At 38.5% G+C, this 17,918-nt stretch overlaps 2 protein-coding genes across 3 annotated transcripts in view; one reads left to right on the top strand and one right to left on the bottom strand.

Annotated features, from left to right (window-relative positions):
* Window positions 1–3,305, bottom strand: part of ZNF106 (zinc finger protein 106) — a 68,009-nt gene extending 64,704 nt beyond the window's left edge. The window contains exon 1 of the mRNA XM_061157459.1: window positions 3,092–3,305. The gene's annotated coding sequence lies outside the window, so the exon portion shown is untranslated. The remainder of the gene's footprint in view (window positions 1–3,091) is intronic.
* The window catches only part of SNAP23 (synaptosome associated protein 23), a 37,735-nt gene that overhangs the window by 4,664 nt on the left and 15,153 nt on the right, over window positions 1–17,918 (top strand). The window contains exon 2 of one of the 2 annotated variants that reach the window (XM_061157469.1): window positions 11,821–11,886. The exons of the other annotated variant lie outside the window; for it this stretch is intronic. The gene's annotated coding sequence lies outside the window, so the exon portion shown is untranslated. The remainder of the gene's footprint in view (window positions 1–11,820; window positions 11,887–17,918) is intronic. 2 annotated transcript variants of the gene reach the window in all.

Here is a 17,918-nt window from a genome sequence, read left to right as displayed (position 1 = left end):
TCGAAACATCCCACCCTCACCTTCTCCCACAGAGTTCAAAAGTCTGTTCTGTACTTCTGTGTCTCTTTTTCTGTTTTGCATATAGGGTTATCATTACCATCTTTCTAAATTCCATATATATGTGTCAGTATGCTGTAATGTTCTTTATCTTTCTGACTTACTTCACTCTGTATAATGGGCTCCAGTTTCATCCATCTCATTAGGACTGATTCAAATGAATTCTTTTTAATGGCTGAGTAATATTCCATGGTGTATATGTACCACAGCTTCCTTATCCATTCGTCTGCTGATGGGCATCTAGGTTGCTTCCATGTCCTGGCTATTATAAACAGTGCTGCGATGAACATTGGGGTGCACGTGTCTCTTTCAGATCTGGTTTCCTCAGTGTGTATGCCCGGAAGTGGGATTGCTGGGTCATATGGCAGTTCTATTTCCAGTTTTTTAAGAAATCTCCACACTGTTTTCCATAGTGGCTGTACTAGTTTGCATTCCCACCAACAGTGTAAGATCACAATTTTTGTTTTAGAGTTGATTGTGCTTTGACTCCCAGATCACAATCCTGAGACGTTTCATAATTATTATGAAAAATTATTATACTTTTACTGAGCACTTCATTCTGTCTAGCAAGGTGTTAAATTTTTTGTATAAGTTAACTTAGTCCTTACCACAACACTTGAAGTAATTAGTGAGAAAACAAGCACAGAGAAGTTGAGTAAAGCGTAGTCACCATTGGAAACCACTGTGCCTCCAAATACTGGGCGCTTAATCACTATACTGTCGGAAAGGGCAGTGGCAACCCACTCCAGTACTCTTGCCTGGAAAATCCCATGGATGGAGGAGACTGGTGGGCTGCAGTCCATGGGGTCTCGAAGAGGCAGACAGGACTGAGCGACTTCCCTTTCACTTTTCACTTTCAAGCATTGGAGAAGGAAATGGCAACCCACTCCAGTGTTCTTGCCTGGAGAATCCCAGGGGTGGGGGAGCCTGGTGGGCTGCCGTCTCTGGGGTCGCACAGAGTTGGACACGACTGAAGTGACTTAGCAGCAGCAGTCCCTATACTGTATTGCTTTTTGTATAAACAAGAATGCCATTCAATCTGCTGTGGGCGAGTATTCCTTTCCGGGGATTTGAATGTTTATGTTTTCTACCTGTGGCATCTGACTCCTTATATCAGAATATTTGAGAAGCTTACCAAAAAGCATCTAAGTGAACTTGGAATCAGGGCCAAAGTACTTGGATGGCTTAGGTGAATATTTCACTCAAGCAGGATAAAGCTTTGCCAGTCATTCCCACCTCACACTTGGTATTTCCCTGGCAGATACCATAGGTATGTCTGCCAGACTGTGTCTCTCTGTTCCCCAGGGAGTGAATGCTACATTCTTGAGCCTCCTTATCTTTCTTACAGATCATCCCTTTTCTGTTCTCACAGCCTTTCTTTTAGATGTGGTCAGCGTAATTGATTATAATCACATCTAGATCTTCCTTCTCAGGATTATATCCTGGTTACTTAGAGTATAATTGTGGAAATGCCAAGGTTGAGCAGAACTTGAAAACCTGGTGTTGGACATGAAGCAATTAAGTTATAATAGATGTTTCTGTGAAACTGAAGTGTAATTTTGATCATTTTGATTAGTCGTTTTAGTGGTACTTTCTCCCTCAGCAGTATGATTTCTGTCTTGAATCATGTGCTTCAGTGGTCTTTGAAACCAAGATATTTAATAGATATGATTCAAAGGTGTACTTCTTATATTTGCATAGTTTTTTTTTGGTCGGGGGGGGCGGTGCGAGGGTGCTTGGTCTTTATAAGAATAAAGTTGTTCCTGTAGGAGGAAGTAGAAAGGAGACTTGAGAGAGGAAGTGAAAAGAGGAACCTAACCTTAATATAAATAAGACTCTCATCTCATCTAAGTGCTTTCAGGAAGAATTAAATTTCCTAATCAGAGCATGGATTCTTTTTGGCCTACCCTAGGATGTTTAGAGTATTTTGGAATACAATGCGCCTGTACTTTGTGAGTATACATGTGAACATTTTTTCTTATTTTCTTCCTTCCTTGTATGTCAGCACTTCTATTGTTCCATGTTAAAAAAGGAATTTAAGAATGAAATCTAAAGAAAAACTAAATTCTTTTATGCAGTAAATGATGGTTCATGTCTGAACTTCTGCTTTGTTCTCTCTAATCCTTTTTTTCTATTCTTTCTTTTTTTTTTTTTTTTTTAATTAATTTTTTTTTTTTTTATTATTATTTTTTTTTTCCAGTGGGTTTATTCTTTCTATTTATCCTCTATTTTTCATCTTTAGGAGTCTTCAAAAAAAGAGCTGCTTAGATGTATTGTGTGTCTGCACATGCGAGCGCACACACACGCATGCTCCATCATGTCCAACTCTTTTGCAATCCCATGGACTGCAGCCCACCAGACTCCTCAGTCCCTGGAATTCTCCAAGCAAGAATGCTGGAGTGGGTTGCCAGTTCCTCTTCCAGGGGATCTTCCCCACCCAGGAATCGAACCCACGTCTCCTGCATCTCCTGCATGGACAGGAGGATTCTTTACCACTGTGCCACCTAGGAAGTCCGTATTGTGCATATCCTTGTACTTTGTTAGGTGCCATCCCAGACACCTAATAATTCATGACATGAGGTACCACGTGTGAGGTAGGGATGATTGGCAAGGCTTCCAACAGCCTGAATGAAATATTCACCACAACCATCCAAGTATTGTGGCTCTGATTCTAAGTTTGCCTGGAAGCTTTCTGATTAACTTCTCAAATATTCTGATACTAGGAGTCAGATGCCACGGAGTGCATAACAGATAACATGAGTGAAAATGGGTAGTTCATTAATAATCATTATTTCATGAGTCTTTACTCTGTGCTAAGCATGTTATGTAGCTTAACTATTAATAATTTTATTTCTGAAACAACCCTCTTGGTAGAATTGTTGTCCTAATGAATGAGGAAACTGAGACTTGAATAGGCTAGGTAAATTGCCTGGGTACCAGAGCGAGAACGAACTCGGGGTCTGTCTGACATCCGAGTCTGTGTTATGGACCACCACATTATGCTCATCCAACACTGTGTTTTAAAGCGTCTCACCTTATCTGGGAGCAGCAAGTGTAGTCACTGGAGAGTTGTGGCTGAAGTCATATTCAACCCAATGAGGCCTTGACAGCATTTCAGATGGTCTTCACTGTTATGCCCGATGTCCGAATCCCCGAGCGGGAAGAGAGAAGGCTTCCAAGACAGTGCAACTCGCAAAAAAGGGAAGTTTATTGCTGACTCGAGTCAGGGTTTACTGCCGCAACCAACGCAGTGGTGCAGGGTCAGAAAGCGCTGAGCTCAAGCTGTTACGCAAATTTATAGGGTAAGCATAAGCAGTTGGTAGCTGGCTTAAGCGGATTGGTTACATGTTTGCAAAGCAATATTATTGGCTCAAACCTTCGTGGGCTTTTTTCAAACTTGGGCGTTCTCGGGCTTTTCAGCTTTCCCCTGACAGGTTCCCTTTTTCTTACTGGGCGCATATTGATTGGCTGGCTCCAGGTGGCTTGATGGGGGTAGGGAATCTTACCATTTCGGGGGAAATCTAAACTTAGGTCCGGGCCGCCTGTCATGGTGTTAGCCCTGGCAGCCTCACATTCACCTCAGTCTAGGAAGACTATAGTCCTATAGAGAGATAGAATTTATGTGCATAAAACAATTAGAAAACTTAAGTGAAATGGAAAACTGTATATATTTGGAGGCAATAGAGAAGAATGCTTTATTTTCCATATCCTAACTACAGTGTAGCATAAAATACACGTTGCAAAAGAAACAAAGGTAATTTTCTTAACATCAGATATGTTCCTTTACTTGACAACAGATGCTTGAAAAGTGCTTGTGGTATGTATTGAGAGAGACATGTCCTAGGACCAGGGTTCCTTTCTGCTGTGCTTTCAGACTAGGCAGGCTGCTGACTCCTCCTTGCTCTCCATCTTGCTCTCCAAGAATTTTCAGCTCTCTTGGGGAGGTCCCCATAGCTACATGGTACTTTTTACCCGTTCCCTTCTGACGGCCCTGGCCTACAGTTTCCCTCTTCAGCTGGACTCTGTTCCCTCTTGCCATCTTATGACCACACTCCTCTGCCTTTTCTTTCTCAGCTTACATCGTCTGTTCCAAAAAGTAGACCCCCACCCCTGCCACTTCTCCAGTAAAGATTGTGTAATATATAGAGAGCCTAAGAATTACACTTTATTCTCATAGCATATAAAAGTTAGACTAGGTGATCTCTGAGGTTTATTTCCCTTTAGAGAGTTCTCTGAGATGAGAATTAAAAAGAAATTCTATTCACACATAATTGGTTAATTAAGCAGAAAATTTCTGTAGGCTTGTATTTTCCAGTTGGTGTTCCGTGGAACCCTGGATTCTTTGGGATTAATAAAAAACATTATTGGAAGGAAAGGTTTTATGGTCATCTATGTGTGAGTGGGACAGAGTTGAACAGATTTCTTCACTGCTTAAGACTTCTGATTTCCAGTCAAGAATTTAATGAGCCAGCCAGTCTATAATGTGAGGATAAACATGAACGCTCAGAGGAGATGGGAAGATATAAGAGTTAAATATCTTCATCATAGAAAGTCAGTGGATGATACCCAAAACTGACAAATATCAAGAAACAACACCATAAGCATGATTTAGAGATTGGGAGTTAAATACTAAAATGACTAATACTGTTGAAAATTTTTCTCTGGGGTCCTGGGAGCAGGAATTGGTTTGGGGGAAGAGGGAGGGCAGGGGAACTGCTATTTATTACTGCTGTATAACTATTTGATATCTCAAACCATGTGTATATACTTCATTAAAATTAAACATGGAAGAATATCACATCATCAAAAATAATTTTTAATGGCTGAATGACATTCCATCATGTAAGTTATACCATACTTTTTCAATCAGATCTCTCTTATCATTGGTTATATAGACCTCTCTGAATTTTTTAACATTATAAGTAATACTGGCACTTAGGTATTTTTGTCTTTATCTGTGATTTTTTTCTAAATTGATAAAAATGAGAAAAGGCCAGAGAAGAGGGATATTTTAATTTTTCTTGTATATATTTCATTATCTTTTGAGAATTCTGATTTTTTTAAATCAGCATTTTATCATCTTAAATAATGTTCAAGTTAAACTTTAATTTTTAGGAGTAAGAATTGAAATGGCCGTAGATAATCTGGATGCAAAATGCATCACTGCTTCCACTTTTCTGCCTTCTATTTTCCATGAAGTGATGGGAGCAGATGTTACGATCTTGGTTTTTTTTAATGTTGAGTTTTAAGCCAGCTTTTTGACTTTCCTTTTCCACTCTCATCTAGAGACTCTTTAGTTCCTCTTCACTTTCTGTCATTAGAGTGGTTCATCTGCATATCTGAGGTTGTTGATATTAAACTATATTTAGTTTTAATGTAGCATTAAGATTTATTGATAGAAATAATAGTGTCTAACCTTTTGTAATGACCATTTTAAGTCTTTCCAAAAAATCAGTGTTTTCAAATAGACTAGCATGTAAGTAATGCATTGGTTGTTGTCTTATTTAGGTTTCACTTTCTATTGCACAGTTATTAATAATAGCCAGGAGTACCAGTTTTAAAGTAATTTTCTCTCATTACAAGAAGTAAAACTTGAAGTTTTTTTCCTTTTAAAAATACAGAAATACACATTTTCAGAATTCCAAGAAATTGGAAGGAAGAAGTTAATGAAGAAGGCTATAAGGTGTATTTCTTAACATAGTTGTTCTGCCATTTTCCAACCATTTTTCTTCCTGGAAAAGAAAGGTGATCAATTTAATCTAAAATATACTTTTTATTTCAGTGGTGCCTACTCTTTAGCTGCTATCATTTATTATTTTAACTAAATCTTTAACTTAGATTTTACACTGTGGCAGAGAATAGTTTGTTTAGCATAGGAAAAGCTACAAAATTAATGTTTTCCTTCCTGTCTTCCTTTTAATTCCTACTCAAACTTTTTTCTTTTATTAGTCTATTCTTTCATGTAGTCTTTCTCTACTCTTAAGACTTTTTCAGTTTTTTTTAAATTCGAGATATTATTCATATAACTTAAAATTCACCGTTTTAAAGTATACCATTTAGTGGCTTTTAGCATATTCGTATGACTGGAGCCATCACCACTAATTCCAGAACATTTCCATTACCCCCAAACAGCCCCATACCTATTGATAGTCAGTCCCACCTCCCCCTGACAACAACTGATCTACTTTCTGCCTTTATGGATTTATCTATTTTGGACATTTTATATAAATGGCATCATACAATATGGGGCCTTTTGTATTTGGCTTTGTTCAGTAAGAATTATGCTTTTGAGGCTCATACAAGTTATAGCCTTTTTATACAGTTCACGGGGTTCTCATGGCAAGTATACTAGAGTGGTTTGCCATTCCCTCCTCCAGTGGATCACATTTTCTCAGCACTCTACACTATGACCCATCCGTCTTGAGTGGCCCTGCACGGTATGGCTCCTAGCTTCATTGAGTTCCTTTGCCATGACAAGGCAGTAATGTGGAAACTCTTAAAGAGATGGAATTAAAGAGATGGGAATACCAGACCATCTTACCTGTGTCTTGAGAAACCTGTATGCAAGTCAAGAACAACAGTTAGAACCTTGTATGGAACAACTGACTGGTTCAAGATTGAGAAAGAAGGCTGTTTATTGTCATCCTGTTTATTTAACTTATATGCAGAATACGTTATGCAAAATGCTGGGCTGGATGAATTACAAACTGGAATCAAGATTGCTGGGAGAAATATCAGCAACCTCAGATATGTGAATGATACCACTTTAATGGCAGAAAGTGAAGAACTAAAGAGCCTCTTGATGAGGGTGAAAGAAGAGAGTGAAAAAGCCAGTTAAAACTCAGTATTAAAAACCTAAGATCATGGCATCCAGTCCTATCACTTCATGTCAGATGGAAGAGGAAAAGGTGGAAGCAGTGACAGGTTTCCTCTTCTTGGGCTTTGAAATCACTGCAGATTGTGACTGCAGTCATGAAATTAGAAGACGATTGCTTCTTGGCAGGAAAGCTGTAACAAACCTAGACAGTGTGTTAAAAAGCAGAGACATCACTTTTGCTGACAAAGGTCCATATAGTCAAGGCTGTGGTCTTTCTAGGAGTCATGTATGAATGTGAGAGCTGAACCATAAAAGAAGGCAGACCACTGAAGAATTGATGCTTTTGGACTGTGGTGCTGGAGAAGACTCTTCAGAGTCCCATGGACTGCAAGGAGATACTTTGGCCACCTGATGCAAAGAGCTGACTCATTGGAAAAGACCCGGATGCTGGGAAAGATTGAAAACAGAAGGAGAAAAGGGTGACAGTGGATGAGATGGTTGGATGTCATCACTGATTCAATGGGCATGAATTTGGGCAAGCTCCAGAAGATGGTGGGGAACAAGGAGGCTTGGCGTGCTATAGTCCATAGGATCCCAAAGAGTCGGACACTACTTGGCAACTGAACAACAACAACATGTTATAGCATGTAACATTCCTTTCTATGGCTGAATGATACTCCATTGTATGGACATTTGAGTTTTTCCCTGCCTTTTTTTTTTTTTTTAAATTGAAGTATGTGTATAGTTGCTAAGTCGTGTCCAACTCTTTGCAACCCTGTGGACTGTAGCCTGCCAGGCTCCCCTGTCCATGGGATTCTCCAGGCAAGAATACTGGAGTGGGTTGCCATTTCCTCTTCCAAGAATTGAAGTATAGTTGATTTATAATATTGTGTTAGTTTTGGGTGTACAGCATAGTGATTCAGTTTCTTTTTTTAGATTATATTCCACTATAGATTATTGCAAGATTATAACTATAATTCCCTGTGCTATACAGTAAATCCTGGTTGTTCTATCTCGTTCAGGTGTAGTAGTTTGTACCTGTTAACCCCTTACTCCTAATTGTCCCTCTCTCCTCCCTCTGCTTTGGTAACCATAAGTTTGTTTTCTGTGTCTGTGAGTCTGTTTCTGTTTTGTATATAAATTCACTTGTATTATTTTTTAGATTCCACATATAAGCAATATCATATAGTATTTGTCTTGCTCTCTTTTCATTAAGCATGATCTCTAGGTCCACCCATGTTGCTGCAAATAGCAATATTTCATTCTTTTTTATAGCTGAGTGATATTTCATTATATATGTATATACCACATCTTCTTAAACTACTCATCTGTTAGTGGACGCATGGGTCGTTTCCATGTCTTGGCTATTGTAAACAGTGCTGCTGTGAAATCGGGGTGCATGTATCTTTTTGAATTAGTTTTCATTTTTTCCAGATACATACCTAGGAACTGGGGTTGCTGGATCGTATGGTAGCTTTGTTTTTTTAAGGACCCTCCATACTGTTTTACATGGTAGCTGCACCAATTTACTTTCCCACCAACAGTGTTGGAGGGTACCCTTTTCTCCACACTTTCTCTCACATTTATTATTTATAAACTTTTTGATGATGGCCATTCTGACTGGTGTGAGGTGATATCTCATTGTGATTTTGATTTACATTTCTCTAATAATTAAGGATATTGATTGATTGTTTTGGCCACACCCTGCAGCATGTGGGATCTTGGTTCCCCAAGCAGAGATTGAACCCAGGCCCTCAGCAGTGAGAGCACAGAGTCCTAACCACTGGACCACCAGGGGAATTCCCTTTTGATATGATTTTAAATGGATTTTTTTTTATTGCTTTTTTTTTCTGATATTTCATTATTAGTGTAAAGAAATGCAACAGATCTCTCTATTAATCTTGTATCCTGCTGCCTTTCTGAATTCATTTATTACTTCTGGTACATAACTAGTTTTGTGTAGACTTAAGGTTTCTCTTGGAGAAGGAAATGGCAACCCACTCCAGTATTCTTGCCTAGAAAATTCCATGGACAGAGGAGTCTGGCAGGTCTCAGCCCATGGGGTTGCAAATAGTTGGACATGGCAGCACACACAAGGAGTAAGGGTTCTCTGTATAGATATCCATCGTTGTTGTTCAGTTGCTAAGTCACGTCCAAGTCTTTGTGACCCCATGGACTGCAGCATGCCAGCCTTCTCTGTCCTTCACTGTCTTCTGGAGTTTGCTCAAACTCATGTCCACTGAGTCGGTGATGCTATCCAACCATCTCATCCTCTGTTGCACCATCTCCTCCTGCCCTCAATCTTTCCCAGCATCAGGGTCTTTCCAGTGAGTCAGCTCTTTGCATCATGTGGCCAAATTATTGAGTCTTTAACATCAGTCCTTCCAGTGAATATTCAGGGTTGATTTCCTTTAGGATTGACTGGTTTGATCTCCTTGCAGTCCAAGGACTCTCAAGTCTTCTCCAGCCCCACAGTTTGAAAGCATCAATTCTTTGGCACTCATTTCATCTGCCAATAGTGATAGTTTTACCTCTTCCCTTCTTTGAGGGTAGGTTTGGTATTGCTGAATCCTTTTAGTTTTTGCATGTCTGAGAAATTCTTTAACTCTCCTGTTCTACATGATAATCTTACTAGGGAGTATTTTAGGTTGCAGGTTTTTCCCTTTCAGCACTTTGAAATATATCATGCCACTCCCTTTTGGCCTGCAAAGTTTCTGCAGAGAAATTAGCTGATAGCCTTATGGGACTTTCCTTATAACTGATACTTTGTTTTTTTTTCTTTCTCCTTTAAAATTCTCTTTTACTTTTGCCATTTTAATTATGATATATCTTGGTGTGGGTTGTTTGGATTCATCTTGTTTGAAACCCTCTGTGCTTCTGTACCTGAATGTCTGTTTCCTTTAGATTTGGGAAGATTTCAGCCATAACTTCTTTAAACATTTTTGGTCTACTTCTCTCCTCCTTTTGAATCCCCTGTTATTCATAGGTTGGCACATTTTTCAATTTTCCATAGATCTTGTATGTTGCTTTCTTTTTTTCTTGTCATTTGTCTTTTTGTTGTTCTGACTGGGTGATTTCCATTATTTTATCTTCCAGATCACTTGTTTGTTTTTGTGTTGTTTAGTCAGCTATTCCTTGCTTCTAGATTGCTTTTTATCTCAGCAATTGAATTATCTATTTTGACTGGTTCATCTTTATATTTTCTAGATCTTTGTAACAGTGACCTGCATTTCTGTTGATTGATTGTTGTTGTGTAGTCGCAAGTCATGTCCAACTCTTTTGCAACCCCTTGGACTGTATCCTGCCAGGCTCCTCTGTCCATGCAATTTCCCAGGCAAAAATACTGGAGTGGGTTGACATTTCCTTCTCCGGGGGATCTTCCAGATGATCTCTGAGCCTCCTAAGCCCTGCATTTCTACTGATAATCTTTCTTAATTCATTAGCATTTTTATTACTGCCTTTTGAACTCAGGATCTGCAGGGAGGTAGTAGCCACCATGCAAGACTCTGTTTACCCTGACTGTTGGCAAGGCAGTACAGGTGCACTCCTCCGAGTAGAGTCTAGGCTTCTCCAGCTCTTCATTCTGTCATGTTGTTTCTCCCTGCAGCCAGTAGAGCTTGTCTCCTTTGTGCACAGGTCTGAGATGCTCACATTGTTTCTTGACCTGCCTATTTCCCATGGCGAGAGTCTGCCCCTGCAGACCTTCTCTTTCTTCTGGATCCTTCCCAGGGTGTAGATTCCAACCTGATGCCTTTTTCCACCCTTCCCTGTAAAATGGAGATCTCTCTTGTAGCTTTGGTTGCATAGGGATTTCCAGCAATTTTCCTTGAGAATTGTTGCATATGTAGATGTATTTTGGGGTGGGGGAGGTGAGTTAAGCGTCCTCCTACTCTGCCATCTTTATCCCCCTCTCGTTTTTTTCCCTAGTTTTTGGCTATTATGAATGATGCTGCTTTGAACATTGCTGTACCAGTTGTGTGGACAGTATTTTCATTTATTTCTAACATATGAATAAAAGTGCTGGATCATACGGTAATTCTGGGTTTAACTTTTTGAAGCCCAAGTTGTTCTTGTCTTGGGTCGTTAAGTGCTAGCAAGGTTTTTCCTCCATTAGGTACCAGAATTATAACGGGGTAGGATATTATCCATTAGTACTTATTTGTACATTAAAAAGCAAAAACTTATCTGAAACGGTGGTTTTCAACCTTGGCTGCACATTGGAATCACCTGGGGAACTTTAAAATCTACTGGTACCTGGCTCTCACCTCCAGAGATTCTGATTTAATTCATGTGAGCAACAGCTTTGGCCTCCAAATTTATAAAGGCTCATCAGGTGATTATAATGTGTAGCCAGTGCTGGAAAACACTGCTCTAAAATGTACTCTAAGGCTGAAGTTAAGCTTTGCAACTTGAAAAACAGATAGCAGGTGCTGCAGGAAGGAAAGTGGGGCACGAGAGGATTTTCACTTCCCAGGTCTTAGGCAGGTTCCTGGGATGGCCACCTATTGTGGATTCTTGACTTCACACTGGAAAGAATTCAAGGGCAAGCCATGGTAAAGTGAAAAAAAGTTTATTCAGGGAGATACACACTCCATAGACAGAATGTGGGCCATCCATATACAGAATGAGAGGCCCCTGGGTACAGGAGAGTTGTCAGTTTTTATAGGGGTTTGCAGTGTTATAGGCTAATGAGTGGGAGGATTATTCCAACTCTTTTAGAAAAGGGGTGGGGATTTCCAGGAATTGGGTCACCATCCACTTTTTGGCCATTTATGGTCAGCCTTGGAACTGTTATGGTGCCTATGGGTGTGTTATTTAGTTTGCATGTGTATTGATATTGTAAGGAGTGTTACTGAGGCTGAAGGCCTAGAAGTCAGTTATCCACCATCTTGAACCTAGTTGGTTCTAACCAGTTTATGTCTTCAATGGCTATCATTCTTTTAAAGGTTGTGCCCTGGCCCTTTCCTGTCTCACAGGGACTTCATGTATATACTGGTTGCCCCTTGAACAAGGTGAGTTTAAACTGGGTGTGTACAGTTATACTTTGATTTTTTTTTTCCCAATGAATACCTACTACAGTACTAACCTAGCCCCTGCATTGTTAAAGGGTCAACTGTAGTTTTCTTCGGGCAAAGATTCTTTGTGGCTACAGATTTGATTGACATAATAATATGGCTCTCTATTCTCCGTGTAATATGCTTAATAGTAATTGAAAACACATGCTCTGGAGCAATCTGCCTAGATTTCATCCTTGCTGTACTGTGCGACCTTGCAAAAGTTGCTTAACCTCGCTGTTTCTTAGTTTGCACATATGTAAAATGTGGGATTAAATAGTGTTTTTGCTGTGGTCTTAATGTTTGTGTGTCCTCCCCTCCAAAATTCGTATGTTTAAAATCCAAATCGCAGGATGTGATGGTGTTAGTAGGTAGGGCATTTGGTTGGTGCTTAAACCATGAGGGTGGAACTCTCATTAGTGGGATTAGTGTCTTATAAAAATGACTCCTAAAAAAAAAAAAAAAAAAAAAATGACTCCTGAGTTGCTAGCTCCTCCCACCATGTGTGGCTGCTCCAGCTTTAAATCATAAAGAGGGCCCTCACAAGGACTTGTAAAATACCCAGTCTGGTATTTTGTTATTGCAGCCTTAATAGACTCAGTGTTGTAAGGATTAAATGAATGTGTGTATGTGTATTTATATATATTTTTGTTTCTAGAATAATGTATGTATAATGCTTTATAAGTGTTAACCATTGTAGTTAGAGTCCTCTCAATCCCCTACCCACTATCTAGACTTTCAAAATGGTGAGTAAAGATTATTAAAAAGTTAGGTGTAATTTACAAATTTTTTTGTATATTTAACATTTTTTCCTAATAAAAAGTTAAAAAAGTAACATAATGACCGTCCATGTATTATTCCCCAGCTTCAGCAATCATGGGCATTCTTGCATCTTCTATAAACTTCCACTCATCTCCTTACTTTCGAATTATTTTAAAGAAAATCCTACAGACTTTTATTTTTTTTTCCCATCTATTATTTTATTTATACTTGTTATTGTTTTACTAAATGATATTTACACATGAACCATATCTCCTTAGTTTATGTTGTCTTCTCATTGACAAATTAACAAAATCTCTAAACATTTCTTTTTTTTTTTTTTTTAAGAAGGCTTGGCAGTGTTTATTTATTTATTTATTTTTTATCATTATTATTTATTTTTTTTTCCAGTGGGTTTTGTCATACATTGATATGAATCAGCCATGGATTTACCAGACTTTTATTTAAATGGCTTCTTTCTTTAATTTATTTGGCTGTGTCAGGTCTTAATTGCAGCACCCAGACTTCTCTAATTATGGCCGATGGGCTCCATAGTGCTTGGACTCAGTAGTTGCCCTGTGGCATGTGGGATTTTAGTTCCCCAACCAGGGATCAAACCCATGTCTCCTACATTGCAAGGTGGAATCTTAACCACTGGAGCACCAGGGAAGTCCCTGGATCATTTTCTTTAATCTTCACCAAAAAAGCCTTACATCTGTTCGATAGGTCTGATAGATCTGTTACCTATCTTATAAATGCCGAAACTGAGCTTTAGTGGGGAGAGGTAGCTTGCCCAAGGTCACACAGCAAATATATTTTGGGATCAAAATTTGGATGCTGGAGCTCCTGCTACTCACCACTATGCTAACCTGCTCTGAATGGAAGTTTCTACTTGTAAATACATTGCTTACCATGAAAGTCTAATCAAAATATGCCAAAGAGAATTGCAAATTATATCAAACTGTTAAGAGTACAGTAATAACTATAACTCATAGAGGAATTTACATTGTGATTAACTTTAAGAGAAGGAATAAAGTAGGAAACTAATTTGGTAGAATATCTTAATGCAAACTCCTTGCTTTCTGGTATAAACTGGGTTAATACCTTATAAAATCATTCTTATATTGGTCTTGTCAGGAATCAATTTAAAGTGCTGTTTCTTCATTACTTCCTGTCTCTCCATTTTTATCAATGGAGACCTAGATCTCCTGTTAAGTTCTAAGTCCTTTGTTCTTTGTATTCCTTCTTCCCAGTAGTATTATTTTCTTTTTCTAAATTAGCATAGATGTTTTTCAGGTTCTAAATTATAAAACAGCTGAAAACCATGATTATTCTGGTCTTTCTAGTTCTTCCTTCAGTTTAACCATCTTTGAGTCTGTGGAAGAGATAAAATTTCATGGTATTACTAAAGGAAGTGTCTGAAATTTTGAAATGAGTCATCAGGTAGAGTGCTTAGCTTATTTTCTTATATTCAACAGTTCTCATATCTTATTAAGGGACAGTGCATTCAGCAGTAAGACTGTTTACTAGACCATGAAATAACCTTGATTTCAGAGTTGATTCAGCCTTGAATAATCAATCTGGTCTTTATTGACTCAGTCACCTTAGGCAAATTATGTAAACTCGGCCTGAGATTCCCCACCTATAAAGTAGTATAACAGACATAATATGAATGTGAACATGTATGAATAACTTAGATGAGTATAGACACATAGTATATGATCTGTGAGCATTTCTTCCTTCCCTCTCCCCCAAGGTTTTATAATAGAAAAGAAGTTAAGGAAGGTAAATTAGGAGTGTACTAGTAAGCCCAAATGAACCATAATAAGGAAAATAGGGTGTAAAAGCACCATGAAAAATCTTACATTTTCATATCAAAGGCATACAAACAGCATAAGATCCCAGGAGCACTGGGAAAACAACACAGATATTTTAATATATTAGGTAATACCTAAGCAAAGTAAGTTTAATGGGATCATTGTGTCAAGTGATATTTCATTTTCCTTCTCCTCCCTCTTCTCTGATTCTCCTTAACATTCTGAATAGCCTTTCCTGATTCTATGAGAAAAACTTCTGGAGATGATAAATATGAGTAAAGCTGTGTAGCTCATTCTAGCTCACACCCTGCCTGACACTTCTGAGCAGTTTAGTAAAGGCTAAAAAAGCCTGTGGAGTATTATTCTTTGTCTGTCTTGGGCCTTCCCCTTAACAATTCTGCTTTGTCTCTCTCACTCCCATTTACTATAAATCATGTGCTCAACACCCTCAAAACTCCAGAGTAGAGCAGTCTTAGGCAGCTCTGTCCTGAGAGCAGCATGCCGAACATGTGAGAACTTCACAGAAGCCCGTTTCTTGTCTTGGTGTCATCTGCTCAGGGAGGAACCAGAGAGCCTAGGCAGCACTTTGAGTTCAGTGAAGGGTGTGTCCTCCGAGACGGCACCATTGCTGTGCCAGGAATGACTCTTCGCATCTGCTTCCCAGCTATATTTGCCCTTTTTTTTTTTTTTTTAATCTGCCTTTTTGATAATTAAAGGCAAGACAATGGAACCTTCAAGTTTGACAGAGGTCAGTTTTGCATTCAAACCTCTGTTTGAACTTACATGGAGTTTTGCTCATATTTACTAGGAGAGTAACAAATACTGGCTTGTAATTAGCAAGAGTCTTCTGTAGGAGTGGAATTAAAAATTATGCAATTTGAGAGATCTGAGCTTCTTTACTTGCCAAATATTTTCCTACCCATAGGATACTACGTGGGAAAACCTAATAGGGATATCATTTCCAGGTACTAATTGATTAGTGTGTACTGCTTTTCTTATCACTTTCTGCATTGTGGGGCATTTAGGAGTTTTATATGAGAGGGATAGATAACTTTGGAGCATCCTGCCTAGGAAGGACAGGCTTAAAAGGTACCTTGTAGGGGCTCTAGGAAGTAATGGGGAAGAACGAGGCCGCCTAGGCAGGCAGGTGGGAGTATTCTAGAAAAGAAAAATGTATAAAAAAGATGAAAGGGTACAAAGCAGCTTCCTTTTCTTTTCATAATTACAGCTATGAAAGATTGACAAAAGAGAAATTGTATGTAACATGAACATGTGTGATTAAAGCTGAAGTTTCATAAACAACGAGCAAAGTAGTAAAACGTGGTTCTGTTTATACTTATATCTAATGATCAGTTCTTAATTTAAGAAAGACCTTTATATCTTTTAAATTTTGTATTTATTTTTATTTTTTGACTGTGCTGGGTCACTGTTACTTGCAGACTTTTCTCTAGTTGTGACAGGCGGGGTGCTGCTCGCTAGGTTGCCGTGCACGGTGTGTGGACTTTTCATTGCAGTAACTTCTCCTGTTGTGGAACACAGGCTCTAGGGCACATGGGCTTTAGTAGTTGTGGCTCCTGGGCTCTAGAGCATAGGCTCAAAAGCTGTGATGCATAAGCTTAGTTGTTCCTTGGCATGTGGGATCTTCATGAATCAGGGATCGAACCCATATCTCCTGCATTATTAGCAGGCAGATTCTTTACCACTGAGCCATCTGGGAACCCCCTATATCTTGATTATGTATCTTAGTATATGAACCTTTTGCTAGAGCCACAAGTCCTACTATGGCACATAAGATGTGAAGTTAAATTTGCAACTTTGGCAGTTTAATAATTTTAATAACAATAATTTTATGAGCATTAATGTCTTTAATCAAGGCTCAAAATCTAAATTAAATCCTGGAATGGTTAGAAAGGACAGTAGAATTATAAACACAACTCTAAATGTAATGCCTTCCTGTCCTGGGAATGGGATATTATCACTTTTTTTAGATGGTTCTAATAAAAGTGTTGGTTAGCTATGGATGTAACTAAAAAGATCTATATGTGACCAGCAGGCCATTCTAGATCATACACATGTTATGGCAGTTTTTGATTTGTAGTTCTGTTTATTTGAAGGCTTTGTGCTACTATTACATGTCACTTTCTTTCTAAGATCCTCTTAAACACTTTTGAGAGTACATCTTGTTTTTCTACTTATTTGTTCATTCAGCACACATTTACTGGAGTACCAACTGTCAGATCCTGTTAGGTGTTATGTCTTTGTTATACAAAGACATAACAAAGTCCTTTCCCTCCAAGAGTTCAGCCTAGTATATTCGTAGTTAACAAACCTCCCTGCTTGTCAATGAGTGTACTGCGTGGCAGGATTTCTCAACCTCAGCACTTTGACACTGGGGGCCAGATAATTCTTTGTTGTAGGAGGTTTGTGTCAAGGAGCATTATAGGATGTTTAGTAAGCATCCTTGGCTTCTACCAGCTAGATACCAGTAACACTGCTCCTCCCTACCCCCCAACTATTGACAATCAAAAAATTCTCCAGATATTGACAGATGTCCCCTGATGATAAATCCAGAATGTGAACCACACTTTTATGTGTCATTGATAAAAGGCTTTTGTATAATTGGTTTTCAACATTTCACTACAAAGCTAGCAAATGTAATAAAAAGAACACAACCTAGTTAAGTCACACAGTGCTTATTATTACAGGTGAGGGCTCAAAGAGGAATACTATACACAGTGTGTCACCGTTAATAATTAGAAGGCAAGACTCTTGGAATCTTCACCTATTAAAAGTTTTATGTTTCAATTTGGATGTCTATAAGATCACTTCCTGAGTTACTAAGTTACTATGTGCGAGAATAATGTACAGTTTCTTAGGGACTTCACTAAAATAACAAACCATATAGTAATTGGAAAGGGAGAGTCTACTATTAATAAAAACTAGTTCTTTTCTGAGCTCTTTGTATCAGCATTATCCTTTTCTTGTTAAGAATGAAAGTATTTCATTTTCTCTGGTGAAAAACCTGGAAGACTGGCACATTTTTAGAATGGTCTTTGTGTTCTGTAGGCATATGACTTTGAATATTATTACTTTACTAATGGAATATTACCTGGCTTGGACTTCTTCACCTTATTGCTTTTACACATTCAAACAATGTACAAAGAACATTCTACAACCAGGAATTCATTTTAATAGCTTCTTGAAGCTTGTCCTTTAATAATGCCTTCCTTCTCAAAGTAGAGGGACCACTTTCCTATTAGAACTGGTGCTTCCCTGGAAGTCCTGAAACCTGAGTCTTAGATTCAGCTCTAGTACTAACTTGCATTTGTTTACCATCTCTCAGCCTTAGTTTCTTCACCTGTAAGATATAGATAGATAGATAAAGTTAGGTTTATTTTATCATGTTTTCCAGGT

The sequence above is a fragment of the Dama dama genome, chromosome 12, assembly GCF_033118175.1.
Source record: "Dama dama isolate Ldn47 chromosome 12, ASM3311817v1, whole genome shotgun sequence".
NCBI classification, from domain to species: domain Eukaryota; kingdom Metazoa; phylum Chordata; class Mammalia; order Artiodactyla; family Cervidae; genus Dama; species Dama dama.
This window is presented reverse-complemented; position numbering and strand designations above follow the sequence as displayed.